This window comes from Hakea prostrata, chromosome 1, assembly GCF_041222555.1.
Source record: "Hakea prostrata isolate BN-2017 chromosome 1, UWA_Hpros_2, whole genome shotgun sequence".
Taxonomy (NCBI): Eukaryota; Viridiplantae; Streptophyta; class Magnoliopsida; order Proteales; family Proteaceae; genus Hakea; species Hakea prostrata.
In genome coordinates, this window is record NC_142600.1 from 73629802 (window position 1) to 73644093 (window position 14292).

Below are 14292 nucleotides of genomic sequence, written 5' to 3' on the forward strand. Positions count from 1 at the left end.
AGTCATTGCTGGTTTTCCTTAAATTCACACCGGCTTCTTGAGGCATTCAATGGTTAGAAAGCGAATATGACAGAAAGAGAGTTGGAAAAAATGGTGCAAACCTGGAGCTTTAGTACTGTTGTAGCTACCACATTAATTGCTTGTGCTTTTTTTTCCTATAAATCTTTCTATTTTCAGTACTCTCAGTACTCCCAAGTCCCAACACTTAATCTTCACAGCTTTTTTGATTCAACACTTTCTCCTGATTGATCTGGGTATATAGCTAGCTAGCTTCAGTTGAAACTGAAAGCTCAACTGAAGCTTCTGGGTAGCTAGGTAGATTTGGAAAGAAGAAGACCCAGTTAAGGAATTCACCTCCGCCGGCAGATTAAGCTTTCCGGTGAGGTTTTGAATCAAGCTAGTTCTATCTGGAAAACTGAAAACTGAAAACTAAGGTGGCCAGAGAGTTGTAGCTGCTGCTAAAGATGATGGAGATATCAACTACTCTACTGCTAGTGGCTGGGATCGCCGCGTATTTACTGTGGTTCACCTTATTTTGCCGCTCTCTAAGGGGCCTGGGCCGAGGTCCACGTGTTTGGCCTTTATTGGGTAGTCTGCCGGGGCTTATCGAGAACTCCAACCGCATGCATGATTGGATCAGCGAGAATCTCCGCAAGTGTGGTGGCACGTACCAAACATGCATCTGCCCTATTCCATTCTTGGCACGTAAACAAGGCTTGGTGACTGTCACGTGTGATCCTAAGAATCTCGAGCACGTATTAAAGACACGCTTCGACAATTACCCAAAAGGCCCCACTTGGCAATCGGTGTTCCATGATCTGCTTGGTGAAGGCATCTTCAACTCCGATGGTGACACGTGGCTATTTCAGAGGAAGACTGCTGCATTGGAGTTCACCACTCGAACTCTACGGCAAGCCATGGCTCGTTGGGTGAACCGTGCCATCAAGTTGCGATTTTGCCCAATCCTTAAAACCGCCCAACTAGAATCCAAGACGGTGGATCTTCAAGACTTGCTCCTTCGCTTGACTTTTGATAACATATGTGGATTAACTTTTGGTAAGGACCCCCAAACCCTACTGCCCGATCTACCTGAAAACAGATTTGCATTGGCATTTGATCGAGCCACTGAAGCCACCCTACAACGGTTCATCTTACCCAAATTCATATGGAAGTTGAAGAAATGGCTAAGGTTGGGCCAGGAGGTCAGTCTAAGCCAAAGTCTTAGCCACGTGGATAAATACCTTTCTGATGTCATCGACACACGCAAGCTGGAGCTACAACAAAATCTTGAGTCTCCCGGAGGAAAGGGCAACCACCCACACGATGACCTATTGTCTAGGTTCATGAAAAAGAAAGAAGCTTACTCGGATTCCTTCCTCCAACACGTGGCACTCAACTTCATCTTAGCTGGACGAGATACATCATCAGTGGCGCTGAGCTGGTTCTTTTGGCTCCTAACACTCAACCCAAGAGTCGAGGAGAAGATCTTGCTTGAGATATGCACAGTTCTAATGGAGACACGTGGCGATGACACTTCCAAGTGGTTGGAAGATCCGTTGATGTTCGATGAGGTTGACTGCTTAATCTACTTGAAAGCCGCATTGTCGGAAGCCCTCAGATTGTACCCTTCAGTGCCACAAGACTCGAAGCATGTAATTGCCGACGATGTGTTACCAGACGGCACATTTGTACCGGCAGGTTCAGCTATAACTTACTCCATATACTCTGTGGGGAGGATGGAGTGGACGTGGGGAAAAGATTGCATGGAATTTCGGCCTGAGAGGTGGTTGTCACCGGATGAGAAGGGTTATGAAGCGAAGGATCAGTTCAAATATGTGTCATTCAATGCTGGGCCGAGAATATGTTTGGGGAAGGACTTGGCTTATCTACAAATGAAGTCCATTGCTGCCTCAGTGTTGCTGAGGCATCGGCTGACATTGGCACCTGGCCACCGAGTGGAGCAGAAGATGTCATTGACACTCTTCATGAAGAATGGATTGATGGTAAATGTGCACCAAAGAGATTTAATGGACGTAATTCGCAAGGCGAGGGAAGGAACAGCCTGCGTAACCAGCCATACTTGATCACCTTAGATGATTAAGAACTAAAGACTATTCGGTATCAGAAAGATATACATTACTGCTACTATTTCTGCTGTTGATACTTAAGCTGCTACTGCTTTATAAAAAGACAATCAATATCTATTTATTTTGTTTTTCAGTTTTTTCATTGAAGGAAACTTGCAGGATATATGTTTTTCCATTCAAAAAAATGAAATAAATATTGCTTTACCAGTAGCTCTGTGTGTGTGTGTCAGTGGGTAATGCTATATTTCTGGATAATATGTGGGCAACCGTAAAATTGATTCTTGTGGATTAAAACGATAAGAATAAGAAATTAGTTAGCAGATTTCTTGATAATGCTGAATACTTTCCTTTTTATTTTTATTTTTTTCCTTCGTTTTTTCTTTTCTGAGAAATTGATCGTTACTCGTGCATGCTTAACTGGCTGACTTCCCATAGAGGTAATGAAGCGTTTCATTGCTGAAGGTGGAGATTGGCAGGTGAAGTACAGAAGAAGAGTAACTGCATTAACAATTGTTATCATCACGACTACTTTTGGTCCGGAAGTATAATCCTCAGATCGGTCCTGGAATGGCTAGTGGGTCCAGGCCAGCTCATCGTCTCTAGCTAGCAAGGCATGAACGGTCCACGAGGCATATGGCCAGCATGCTTGAGCTAGAAACCCATTTAGGGAATCAATTATACCAGGGATATTGCATGATCAGAGATCGATCTCCTCGAGCCTTGGGGCGACAGGATCTCTGTAGGCTTCGACACGCCGCCAAGCAAGGCGAGACTATCTGACGGGACCAGCCGAACGGCGGAAGTGACTACTGTTCTGCAGGACGACAAGCAAACCATCTTTGAAGGTATGAACTTGATATATGTATCCCTCATCATGTTGGGCGGGACACACTCCGGTCATCTCATTTTTAGTCCTCTAACCCCTAAAAGAGCTTGATCCTCGTCATCTCTTTGGGTTTGCACTCCTCTATGGAGTCCCTTATTTGCTGGCCTAAGCTAACTCGATTGTTGGAGGTGGCTTCCCGTCCTCAGAGGCGGCCCATTTTTACTTTGCTTTGGTCTCAGGAATAAGGGTTGGATCTGGAGTGAACATCAAAGCTAGGGTAACATTTCTTGCACCAACAACAATACAATCTGAAAGTGCAATTCGAAGGTAGCAGCAAAATTTAAAGCGAATAATGTAATTTTTATCACAATCAAACTTCAAATAAGTGATGGCACCAATGTCAGGTTCTTTTCTGATCTACCAAACACTCTCCCAAAGTCCAAGATATGTTAATGCTTTTCATTAAAATCCACGATCAAAAGAGGAAAGTACCAAGCAAGAAAACCAAGGCAATGGGGTATGGCGTCATGCTTCTCATTGAAATCCCGATGCAAACGAGGCCCCCCCGGGGGTTTGGGGAGCGAGGGTTTGGGGGTAGCACCCCCATAACCTGTAGAGGGTCCATGTTTATGTGGGCCTCGGAGTTTCTTTACAGTTTGGGCCTGGGCCTGTGGCTTAGGGTTTCTAAGCGCTTATATATATTCTCTTGTAATAGAACATTAAATATAGTGAAAAACCTAATGCTGGATGTAGTTTCTTACATTGAAGTGAATCACGGTAAAATATGTGTCTCTTTCTTCCTTGTTTTCTATTCGATTGTGTGTGATTGATTGTTCTAATCCTAACAATATGCCACCAAAAGAAACAGCAGAAGATTGAAAGAAGAAGAGAAACCCTAATTTGTCTCTGCTTGACTCAAGAATACCCACATCGAAACCTCGGAAGAACAAATTTGAAACCATAGAAATCCAAAATAAACTTGGCCTGAAAAGGGAAGTTGTCGCTTGAGAAGTCAAAGAATATATAGAGAAAACCTAGTGAAGGAAGGCTGAGGTGGGGTCGATTAATGGGGTTTTGGAAATTGATTGGTATATATTAAACGGGTGTCAACACGAACCGAGGTTGCCAACCGAAGCCCTTAAGAAAAAAATAAAATAAATTTAAATATAAAAGACAAGAAAACCCCCAACCACTAATATTGGATATGCAAACATCAAGCTGTCAAAGCTTTCACCATTTGAAGATGGGTTTAGTAAATATTAGCAAGTGTATTATCATTTGAAAATCTTTTAATGCTTTCTTTTGATTTATTTCTACAAATGTCAAGATGGGGAAGAAAAATAAGCAAAGACAACCCACTAAAATTCATCATGGCCACCTTTGTTATTAGTTCTTTAAGTTTTATTTCTTTGTAAAAAAAAAATTTATTTTAACCCCAACACAAAAGACTTGGAGATAACTTAATGCTTATATGTGTTCACATACTCTTGATAAATTTCACATATCAATAAAGTACTCAAAACATAAAGCTAATAAACCAAACCCAAACCGTTAATACACCCAATTCTAAACCGTTAGCCCAGATGTTAGCCCCCCCCCCCCCGTTTTCTTAAAAGTCTAGATCAAATCTCGACCGTTGACACCCCTAGGTATATTAAACGGGGAAGGGTTTCTACATACCCATGGTTTGATGTATGTCTAAGAATTCACCTGCGACTACAACAGAGGATGTTTCTCAAAAGTGTGGATCACATCCCCATCAAAACTAATACTTCTCCACCATAAAATAGGATGAAACCCATATTTAAATACTGACAAAAAGAATACCTCTATTGTGTAATAAAGAAGCATTAGGGGAACATATACTTCTCCTCTGATGAGGAGGCGATCTAGATTTTTCCAAAAGCTCTACTAAGACAACCTTAAAGGTTCACTGACTAACAAATTGAGTTGGGGCAATCCAATAAAACTTTGGTTTGAAATGACTTGATTTCACTTAAAACCAACCTCAAGACGACACACCATTGATAGATACATAATGAAATTCAAATTCATTACCATGGTATTTTATGAAAAAATATACATATGGCCCACCACCCTAAGAAAAAAAAGGTATACACACTTCAACCCTCGACCGACATTGTCCACCTGTGAAAGCATCCTTAATTAAAATCACAAGCACGTTCATGCATGGTTTTAGTGCAACGTACCATATTGAGTATTATAGGGACTAATATTGAGTTCATTTCTGACAAGAAAATGAACCATCCATTTCTTTGTAGATGTGTGACATATGTTCCAACATCACATCAAAAGATTGAAGTTCATTTATAAATCACATCATTTTTTTTTTTTAAATTTGATCACAACTCTATGATGTGACTTATAAATGGATTTCAACCATTTGATGTGATGTTGAGACACATGTCATACATCTACAAGGAAATGAAAAGTCCAATTCGGATTTTGCTTGGGAGCAGTGCCTATGTGGCAATGTTCCAAGTAGTGAACGGTCAAGATTTAAAGTTGGGTGTTAGATAAAATTTCCACTGTCCATTATGAGATGCACCAAACACCAATTTGAGTGAGAATAAATTGTTTTTTTTTTTTCCCCTCAAACAGACCAAACCATCTGAGGTCCAGTTCGAACCAAACATATGAGGTTTAATCCTGAGTTAACGCCGTTGGCCAAGGCTCTTGCCAAGAACTAGATCGGTCATGTAAGGCTCCTTGAGAATCAGTTAGGTCTTCCAAGAACTAAACCTCTAAGGGACCGATTTGGGTAGAAAAAATTGGACCCAGGTAAGACACAAGGAGTTTGCTGGACGATAGCAATAGAGGATGTTCCAAATTAGAAACTAAGTCCCAATGCATTTATGAATTTTCCATTGTTGATAAATCTTTCAAAAAGTCCTACTCATGAGTCCATTGTCATGTTTCACATTAACTTGTTCCTCTTAAATTTTTTTTTTAAAATTATTGAATAAAGGAGTTATTACAAGACATGGCAATTGAATACACAACAAACTTTCAGTAGCTCCACCGAAAAGGCAAACCACTTAATAAATGTTGCTGCATTCAACTATAAAATTTATTTTTGAGTCAAAAGAGAGTATGATTTGGGCTCAAGGTTTTAATCCATTTACAAGAAGAAAAGGAAGAAGGCTATATTCAAGGCTATATTCCCTTAAATCCCAACGGTCTTTGAAGGCACAAATTTAATGATGCATCCTGAAGTGAGCCAAGAAATGACTCAATCAATATATAACAATTAAACATTCATCTATAAATCACTCTATCACCACCTTTGCAATCACTCCTTACACTTCACATATTCTATCTCTAGTATTTTCTTTGAACAGTCCTGAACACCCCCTTCTGCAAATCAAACTATTCTGGAAGTAGAAATTAGAAACTTCTGCACTTGCATTCACGATGGACGCATCAATTGCAATATTTCTTGTTGTTGCTACCTGTATATACTTGATGTCGTTCCCCTTTACCTCGCATTTACTGAAGGGTCCACGAGTGTGGCCTTTAGTCGGTTGTCTTCCAGGAGTGTTCCACAACTATGACCGCTTCCATGATTGGATCACCGATAATTTCCGCACATGTGGTGCAATGTTCCAAATATGTCTCTTTTTGGTACATTTTCTCATGCGAAAACATGGTTTGCTGACTTTCACATGTTATCCCAAGAACCTAGAGCACATACTAAAAACCCACTTCGACAACTACCCAAAGGGTGCCACCACGCATGTTGCGCTCCATGATCTATTTGGAGATAGCATCTTCAACTTTGATGGTAAAATGTGGGTATCTAAAAGAAAGGTGACCGCGATGGAGTTCATTCCCAGAAGAATACGACAAGCCATGGCTCAACAATTAAACAAAACCATCAAGCTACGGTTCTACCCGATCCTTCAAACAAGTCAATTGGAATCCACTATTGTGGTCTTGAAGACCTCCTCCTCCGATTAACTTTTGATAACATATGTGCACTAGCTTTCGGAAAGGTCCCTCAGACGTTATCCCCCGGACTACCAGAGCACTAGTTTGGATCAGCATTTTATGTAGTAGTTGAGGCCATCCTACAACGATTTATTGTTCCCCAAGCCATATGGAAGTTGAAGAAACAATTTCGGTTGGGGTTGGAGGTTGGCATGAGAAGGAGCATTCAACATGTGGACCAATACCTATTAGATGTCATCAAGACACGTAAGATGGAACTAGAGCAAAATCTTCGAACATGTCAGAAAGAAAACCCACACGATGACATGCTCTCTAGGTTGATGAATCATAAGGAACTCTTCCCCTCCAACACCTTGATCCAACATGCGTTACTCAGCTTCATCATAGCTGGACGAGAAACGTCATCGGGGACATTGAGCTGGTTCTTTTGGTTACTGATGTTGCACCCAAAAGTGGAGGAAAAGATCTTGCGCGAGACTTGCAGAGTTCTAATGGATACATGTGGCGATGACATATCAAAGTGGTTGGAGGAGCCATTGGGGTTCGAGGAGGTTGGTCGATTAGACTACTTGAAAGCAGCATTGTCCAAAACCCTCCGACTGTATCCATCTGTGCCAATAAATATACGGGAAGTCGTTAGAGACGATGTATTGCCAGATGGCACATTTGTACCAGTAGGTTCAAGGGTAGTTTACTCTACATACTCTGCTAGAAGGATGGAGTTGACATGGGGAAAAGATTGTATGGAATTCCGTCCAGAGAGATGGCTGTCACCGGATGGGAAGAGTTACAAAGAGAAGAACCAGTTTGAGTTCTTGGCTTTCAATGCAGGTCCTAGGACATGTTTAGGGAAGGACATGGCTTATATGCAAATGAAGTCCATTGCCACGGCAGTGTTGCTCAGGCACCGGCTGACATTAAAACCAGGTCACCGTGTGGAACCGAAATTAACAATTAATTTGCCAACGAAGAATGGGATGTTGGTAATGGTGCACCACAGGGATCTTGTGGCGGTGGCAGCTGAAATATGCAAGGAAATGGATGGGGCAACTCCTGCTGGAAATGTCAACTGTGGCAGCAACTTGGACGCGGTTGATTAGATGGTCGATGGCACTGCCAAAACCACGTAACTCAAGAGCAAGGTCTACTAAGGAGTACGTAATCTGATGAGTTTTTGGCATATAAACAACTACTACTACTAGTGTTGTGCATTCGTATATGTTGGATGCTAGTCGATCTTGATTGCAGAAGGGGTCTCATTGATTGCTTTATGAGAGATAAGGGGCATTTTTAAGGCTATAATTAAAGTGCGGAGACAGAAGTACAAGTACTACTACTAGTGCAAGAGAGATGGAGTAAATAAGGTGCATCAAGAAACCATGTGTTGTGTTCCATTAGTTTCTAATAAAGTTGTGCATGTAACACAACAACAACAACTATGTGTTAGTGTTACATTGTTGTGCCAATTGAGGTGCTTCTAGTGTTGCTAGTGTCATCACTTATCACTGTGGGAGCCTCGTTTGGATGCCAAGAGGTGATATTGTCATCTTCTACATGAACTGATGTGTTATATATATTCAAAGTGCTTAATGTATTCTGATAGAGCCAAATATTCATCTAAGTTATTCATTGGTATATAGAATCCACAGATGAAGCTGAAATAAGGGGACTATAGAGATAAAAATGTCAAAACAGCAGTATTTGTCATAGGATTTAACAAACCTTATGATTATTTTAGAATTTTTGAAAAATATAATGATATCACGTTATAAGTGTTAATTAACGAAATTTAAAAGCGTATAAGGCACTATAATTTCAGGGAAAATTTTACATTGGATTAATAATTTCTAAATATATAAAAATAAAATAATAATTAAACCATAATATGGGTGGCGTCAGTAATTTCTCTAGTCAGGCTCATGTCAAAATATGGCCTTATGATAAGTATAAGACGGTGGTTTAATTTGTTTTCCTTGTTAAAATTTTCTTTTAGAAATAATGCAAGATGTCTTTCAATTGTTTGAAAGTGGAACAAATTTAGAAAATAATGCAAGATGTCTTCCAACTTGGTGTTTTCCTTATCTATCTTTCTTTCGTTTCTTTCCTTTCCTATTTATATTTTTTCCTCCAGTCCAAAGGTGTTGCCATTATCAATGGAACGGGCCAAGTGAACCAGGAAATTTATAAAATTTCTTTTATTCTTGTGCTTATTCTCCATTTGTTCATAATTTTCTTCTTCCAATTTGTGTTACCCTAATCTCCCTTCTTCTTCTTCTTTTTTTGGGGGGGTGGGTGGGGGGGGGGGGTGTATATACTAGTGAATCAGAAAATTTATTATGAAAAAATTTCTCTCTCCCTCGTGCTTACTCTCAATTTGCTCATAATTTTCTTTCAAAAATTTGACCTTCAATTTCCCTAAAAAATATCTCTCCTTCGACTTCTAAAATTTCAAAATGGCCAAATTACCAATTTAAAAATCATCCAAGAAATGCTTCTTTAGCCATCATCTATAGGTCAAACTACAGCCACAAGGAAAATTAACTACCCAAGATTGATATCATCCATGTATGAATGGGTGCAAAAACATGATTTTCTTTTGAATTTTTTATGTGTGGGTCCCTTTAGTTGACCACAAATTAATATTGGGTCTTCTTAGTATAAAATATTACGTGTGGGTTCCAACTAGACTAACACCATTAGCCGCCATTAAGTATATTTAAATTTCAAACATGGAAGGACTAAAAATTTATACTTAATAGCGGCTAACGGGGTTAGTCTGGTTGGGACCCACAAGTAACATATTGCACTAACGGGACTCAACATTAGTTTGTGGTCTACTTAAGAAACCCACACGTAAAAAAAACTCCTTTTTTTAATGACTTTGCTCTTTCATCAAGTTCTTAATAGGATAGATCCGCTCGGATTCCGTTTTGGTTAGGGTTTTGAGTCAATTTGAGCTCTTTTGGTTTTCGGTATGATTTAATTTCGTAATACTCAGTCAATATCCAAACAAATATAATAGAACCTTGGTGTCATTTGAACTTGGCTGAGTTTCAAGAATGACACTCCTTGATGTATTCATATATATATGAGTGGATACGTGACTGTGTATTCGAGATTCACAGGTATGTATTCCCTTTTTTTTTTCTCTCTTCTCTTTTGGTAGAAACAGCTATTGTATTTGCTGATCAGCTAGTTCTTGTGGCTGCTCACGCTCAACCCAGGAGTCGAGGAGAAGATCTTGCTTGAGATATGCATGGTTCTTATGGAGACACGTGGTGATGACACTTCCAAGTTCCAAGTAGTTGGAAGAGCCATTGGTGTTCAACAAGGTTGATCACTTAATCAATCTAAAAGCTGCATTGTTGGAAACCCTCATATGGAACCCATCAGCACCGCAAGACTCAAAGCATATAGTTACATATGATGCGTTATGAGATGGCACATCTGTACCAACAGCTCTGGCAATAACTTACTCGATATATTTTATGGGGGGAGATCGAGTGTACGTGGGAAAAGAATCAAAGATTGCATGGAATTTCTGCCGGAGAGATGGTTCTCACCTACGCAGTGAAGGACCAGTTCAAATAAGCGTTATCCAATGCGCGGCCCAGAATATGTTTAGGGAAAAACTTTACAAATGAAGTCCATTGCCACTGCAGCGTTGCTTAAGCATCAGCTGAGATGTCATATTTTCATTATTAAAGCCTGCAGGATATATGTTCTGATTTATAAAAGGAATACGTATCGCTCTGTGTGGGTAATGCTATGTCTCCGAATATAATATGGGCAAGCGTAAAAAATTATTTATGTGGATTAAAACAATAGGAATAAGAGAGTTGTAGATTTCTTGGTCATGCTGAAAACAGTAGGTTTTGTTTTTTGTTGTTGGGTTCTTGTGTGTGTGGAAACTGCTCGTTACTCATGCTAAACAAAGACTATTTGGCTCTGAGTAATCTGGTCTCCCCAGAATCCATTCCACAGGCATACACTGGAAATGTGTAATTGCTTCTCATGATGGAGGTATATCTATTTTGAGTGAAGCAATAGAATACATGAAATGCTTTCCCGTGAGGGCTGGGATACCTGCTACATACCGCATTTTCTTGAGTTTTGGAGTTTAAGACATCCATCAGCAATGAGCATTAGAGACCAGAGAGGGTGTAAAACCAGGATCCCTACTTGTTCGACTTTTGCCTCAGAGAAGTTACTCCGTGGCCTTATCAAGAGATGAGCTGAGTATGTGCCTCTGTATCGTCTGATGTTTGCTGGAGGTTTCATTGCTATTCAAACAGTCTCCATAAGCTCTCTCTGTTTCTCAAATCATGGTAGGAGAATCAGTCAGTGGTTGATGATTAATTTTCAAAAGAGAGAATAAAACTTTTGAATGTTTTATCAGGTAAACACAGTGATTAAGTCACTGTTGCACCATGAGGATACACAAAATGGTAGCGGTGGGGGGTTGGTTATAAGATCAATGCCCAGTAGTCCGCTCGAGTTGAGATTATAGTCGCCGACCGGTTGACTTAGCTATGCGAGTTGCTGGTGATCCTTCTTTTCGGAACTAGTAGTTTTATCTATACCATTCAGGAGAGTCAAATACATGACTTTTCACTAAAATTTGTATGTCATATGCTAATTGAACAACCATGGTGGTTGTTTGTAACTTTCAAAGTTTCCCTTTTAATTTGTTCAAATCTAAACTGAAATAAGTCCTTAGTAAAGGACCTAAGAGCCTTGATTGATCCTTAGTCATGACTATGAACCAAACTAAAATGGCCAAAGACCTGTTGGTCTTTTGCCAAGGGAGAGTTGATCCATGACCTTTTCACTAAAAGTTGTTGGTCATTCCTAATTGAACAACCATGGTGGTTGTTTGTAACTTTTACAGTCTCCCTTTTAATTCTTTCAAATCTAAACTGAATAAGTCCTCCTTAGTAGAGGATTTGAAGGCCTTGATTGATTATAGTCATGACTATGAACCAAACTATATTTATCCGATAAAGTTACTTTTTTGGATTTTTTTTTTTAATTTTTATAATTTTTTACTTGAGGTATGTGATTACTTTTCTAGATTTTTTACTAAAATAACTATCAAAGTTGCTATATTCTTAAATTTTTAGATCTAGTCTCACAAATAAAATGGTAAAAATGTCAAAAGATAGTTGAAAACTTGTATTCAATCTATATTCATGTTCATTTAAAAGAATTATTATTCCCAGGTTGATACTAAGAGGGGGAGAATCAGTGTCTTCTAAAATTATCTTTGATGTGACGTTTCTTTAAATTCAAGATAAGGTTGGTCAAGATAATCCTGTAATTATCAATTACACAAGTGCACGTCCATTACACACCACAATGTGGCTGGGTCTACCAGATAGTGCACCACCACTCTGCAATCAAAGCACTCCAATGTATGCAATGAAAAATAAACTAAAAACGCAAGACACCAAATTTACGTGGTTCACCAATTGCCTACATCCACGGAGCAATGCCCTAAATAGAGCTTCGTATTTACTCAATACTTTCCAACTAAAATTTTGATTACTACAATGATCAGAGAGCACCCACTCTCAATTAATTCAAAACATAGAGCACCCACTCCAGTATTAACTCTTGTAACCACTAAAAATATAAGGCGTCAATCTCAAACAATTCAACCCTAACAAGCAATTACTTGAAAGGTGAAACTTTTCACTACAATGATCAGAGAGCACCCACTCTCAATTAATTCAAAACATAGAGCACCGTCTCTAGTATTAATTCTTACACCCACAAAAGTATAAGGCGTCAACCCCAAATAACTCAACCCTAACAAGCAACTATTTGAAAGGTGAAACTTTTCAAATTAAGGGAGATTACAATAGATTACTCACCTTCTTCTTCAACGTTTTCACCAAAATATGCATCCAAGCTTGTTCTCCATACCCATATTGCCTCTTGGCTTCTCCTCCACGTTTTTCTTAGTCTCCACAAGCCAAAAACACCAAAAACCCTCTTTTGTTTCGCTCAAATTCGAGCTTTAAAAGAGAATGAACGTTGATGCACAGGAACCGTTGGATTTCATCTTCTAGATGAGTCCCAAAGAGAATCTAATCCCACAGCTGTTGGATGTCCACTTTAAAAAGGCGGGTGAGATCTGGGCCGTCAGATCCTTTAAGTGATGTAAGATTAGAGTACTCTTCACCAAATTATTTCAAATGGAAACTTTTTTTAATCTTACCTTTAAGCTGCGATACACGGGATCATGTTGATCATTATAATTTGCAGTGCACCACATTATCATGCTCCCGACCAACCAAAAGGTACACGATGAAATCTTTTCCGTCTTGGACACTTGAAAACCAAGCTCATCAATCTCGACCCTCAAAATTGGATCTTCATCCACGTCCTTCTAATGACCATTAGATTGAATCATTCAATCTTTCAAAATTACACTTTCCTCCTTGAGATGTAAGACTTATTTCACAAAGACCCCTCAACTCTTAAAAATTATTTTCGAACCCCTTAGAGTAGATTAAATCACAGTAGCCAAATTTGATATTTCTTCTACAATGCCCAGATTTGCTTCCATATCGCACACTCTCATGAGAAATCTCATAACTCCCTTGTTTTGATATCGAAATCACAATCCAAAAAGTGCGTTGGAAAGAGGACTTCATGAACTACGTTTCTTCAGTTTAAGTCGAACCCAGAAAAAAACTGGATGACTACTCAAAAATTCATCCAATGTGACCCTTGTGCAGTGACCTTTCAAATCCACTATTCTAAGTAATCTTTGCTTCAACCCAAACACTTAAATCTTCTCACAAACACTCAAAACTAGTTGTAATAGTGTTAATCACCTTCTAAAATATATAACAAATGCCCAAAGTCTTCTGTAGGAGCTTCACTTCAGTACAAGTCATGTACTCTTAGAACACACTATATTTTAGTTGCCAACAATGACAACATATGTAATCTCAGCCAGATGGAACAACAAGAATCTATTTAAGAAAATAATTATTCGATTATCATCATCTGAATTTGGCTGAATCCGTTCGAAAACCGAGGATATTATCTAAATATAATAAAATGCGGATATGGTATTACTACTATTCACTTCAAATCCGATCCGTTTACACCCGTAGGACTTTAAACCCCCTTCTCACCTTTCTACAATACATTTGGAGGGAATTGCGGGTCCATTGGGGGTCTTATCTCCAATTTTTTTATTTTTCTTATTTTAAACTTTTGATAAAAGCTTTATTTTTAATTCATTTTGTAAGAATTCAAAGGTGAGTCATTCTCTTAATGTATGCTGGAAAAATGTGGGGGAAGTACATATGTCTATCTTGATGTGTAATACAAGTATCTTGATGGGTAATATAAGATGTTCTGTTCAATTTTGATTTATAGAAAATGCAT

General features: G+C 39.0%; 2 pseudogenes; both read left to right on the forward strand.

Annotated features, from left to right (window-relative positions):
• The first annotated feature begins 127 nt into the window (after window positions 1-127).
• Window positions 128-2327, forward strand: LOC149029960 (cytochrome P450 86A22 pseudogene; annotated as a pseudogene).
• Window positions 2328-6348: 4021 nt separating this feature from the next.
• On the forward strand, window positions 6349-7985 carry LOC149029961 (cytochrome P450 86A8 pseudogene; annotated as a pseudogene).
• Window positions 7986-14292: the final 6307 nt, after the last annotated feature.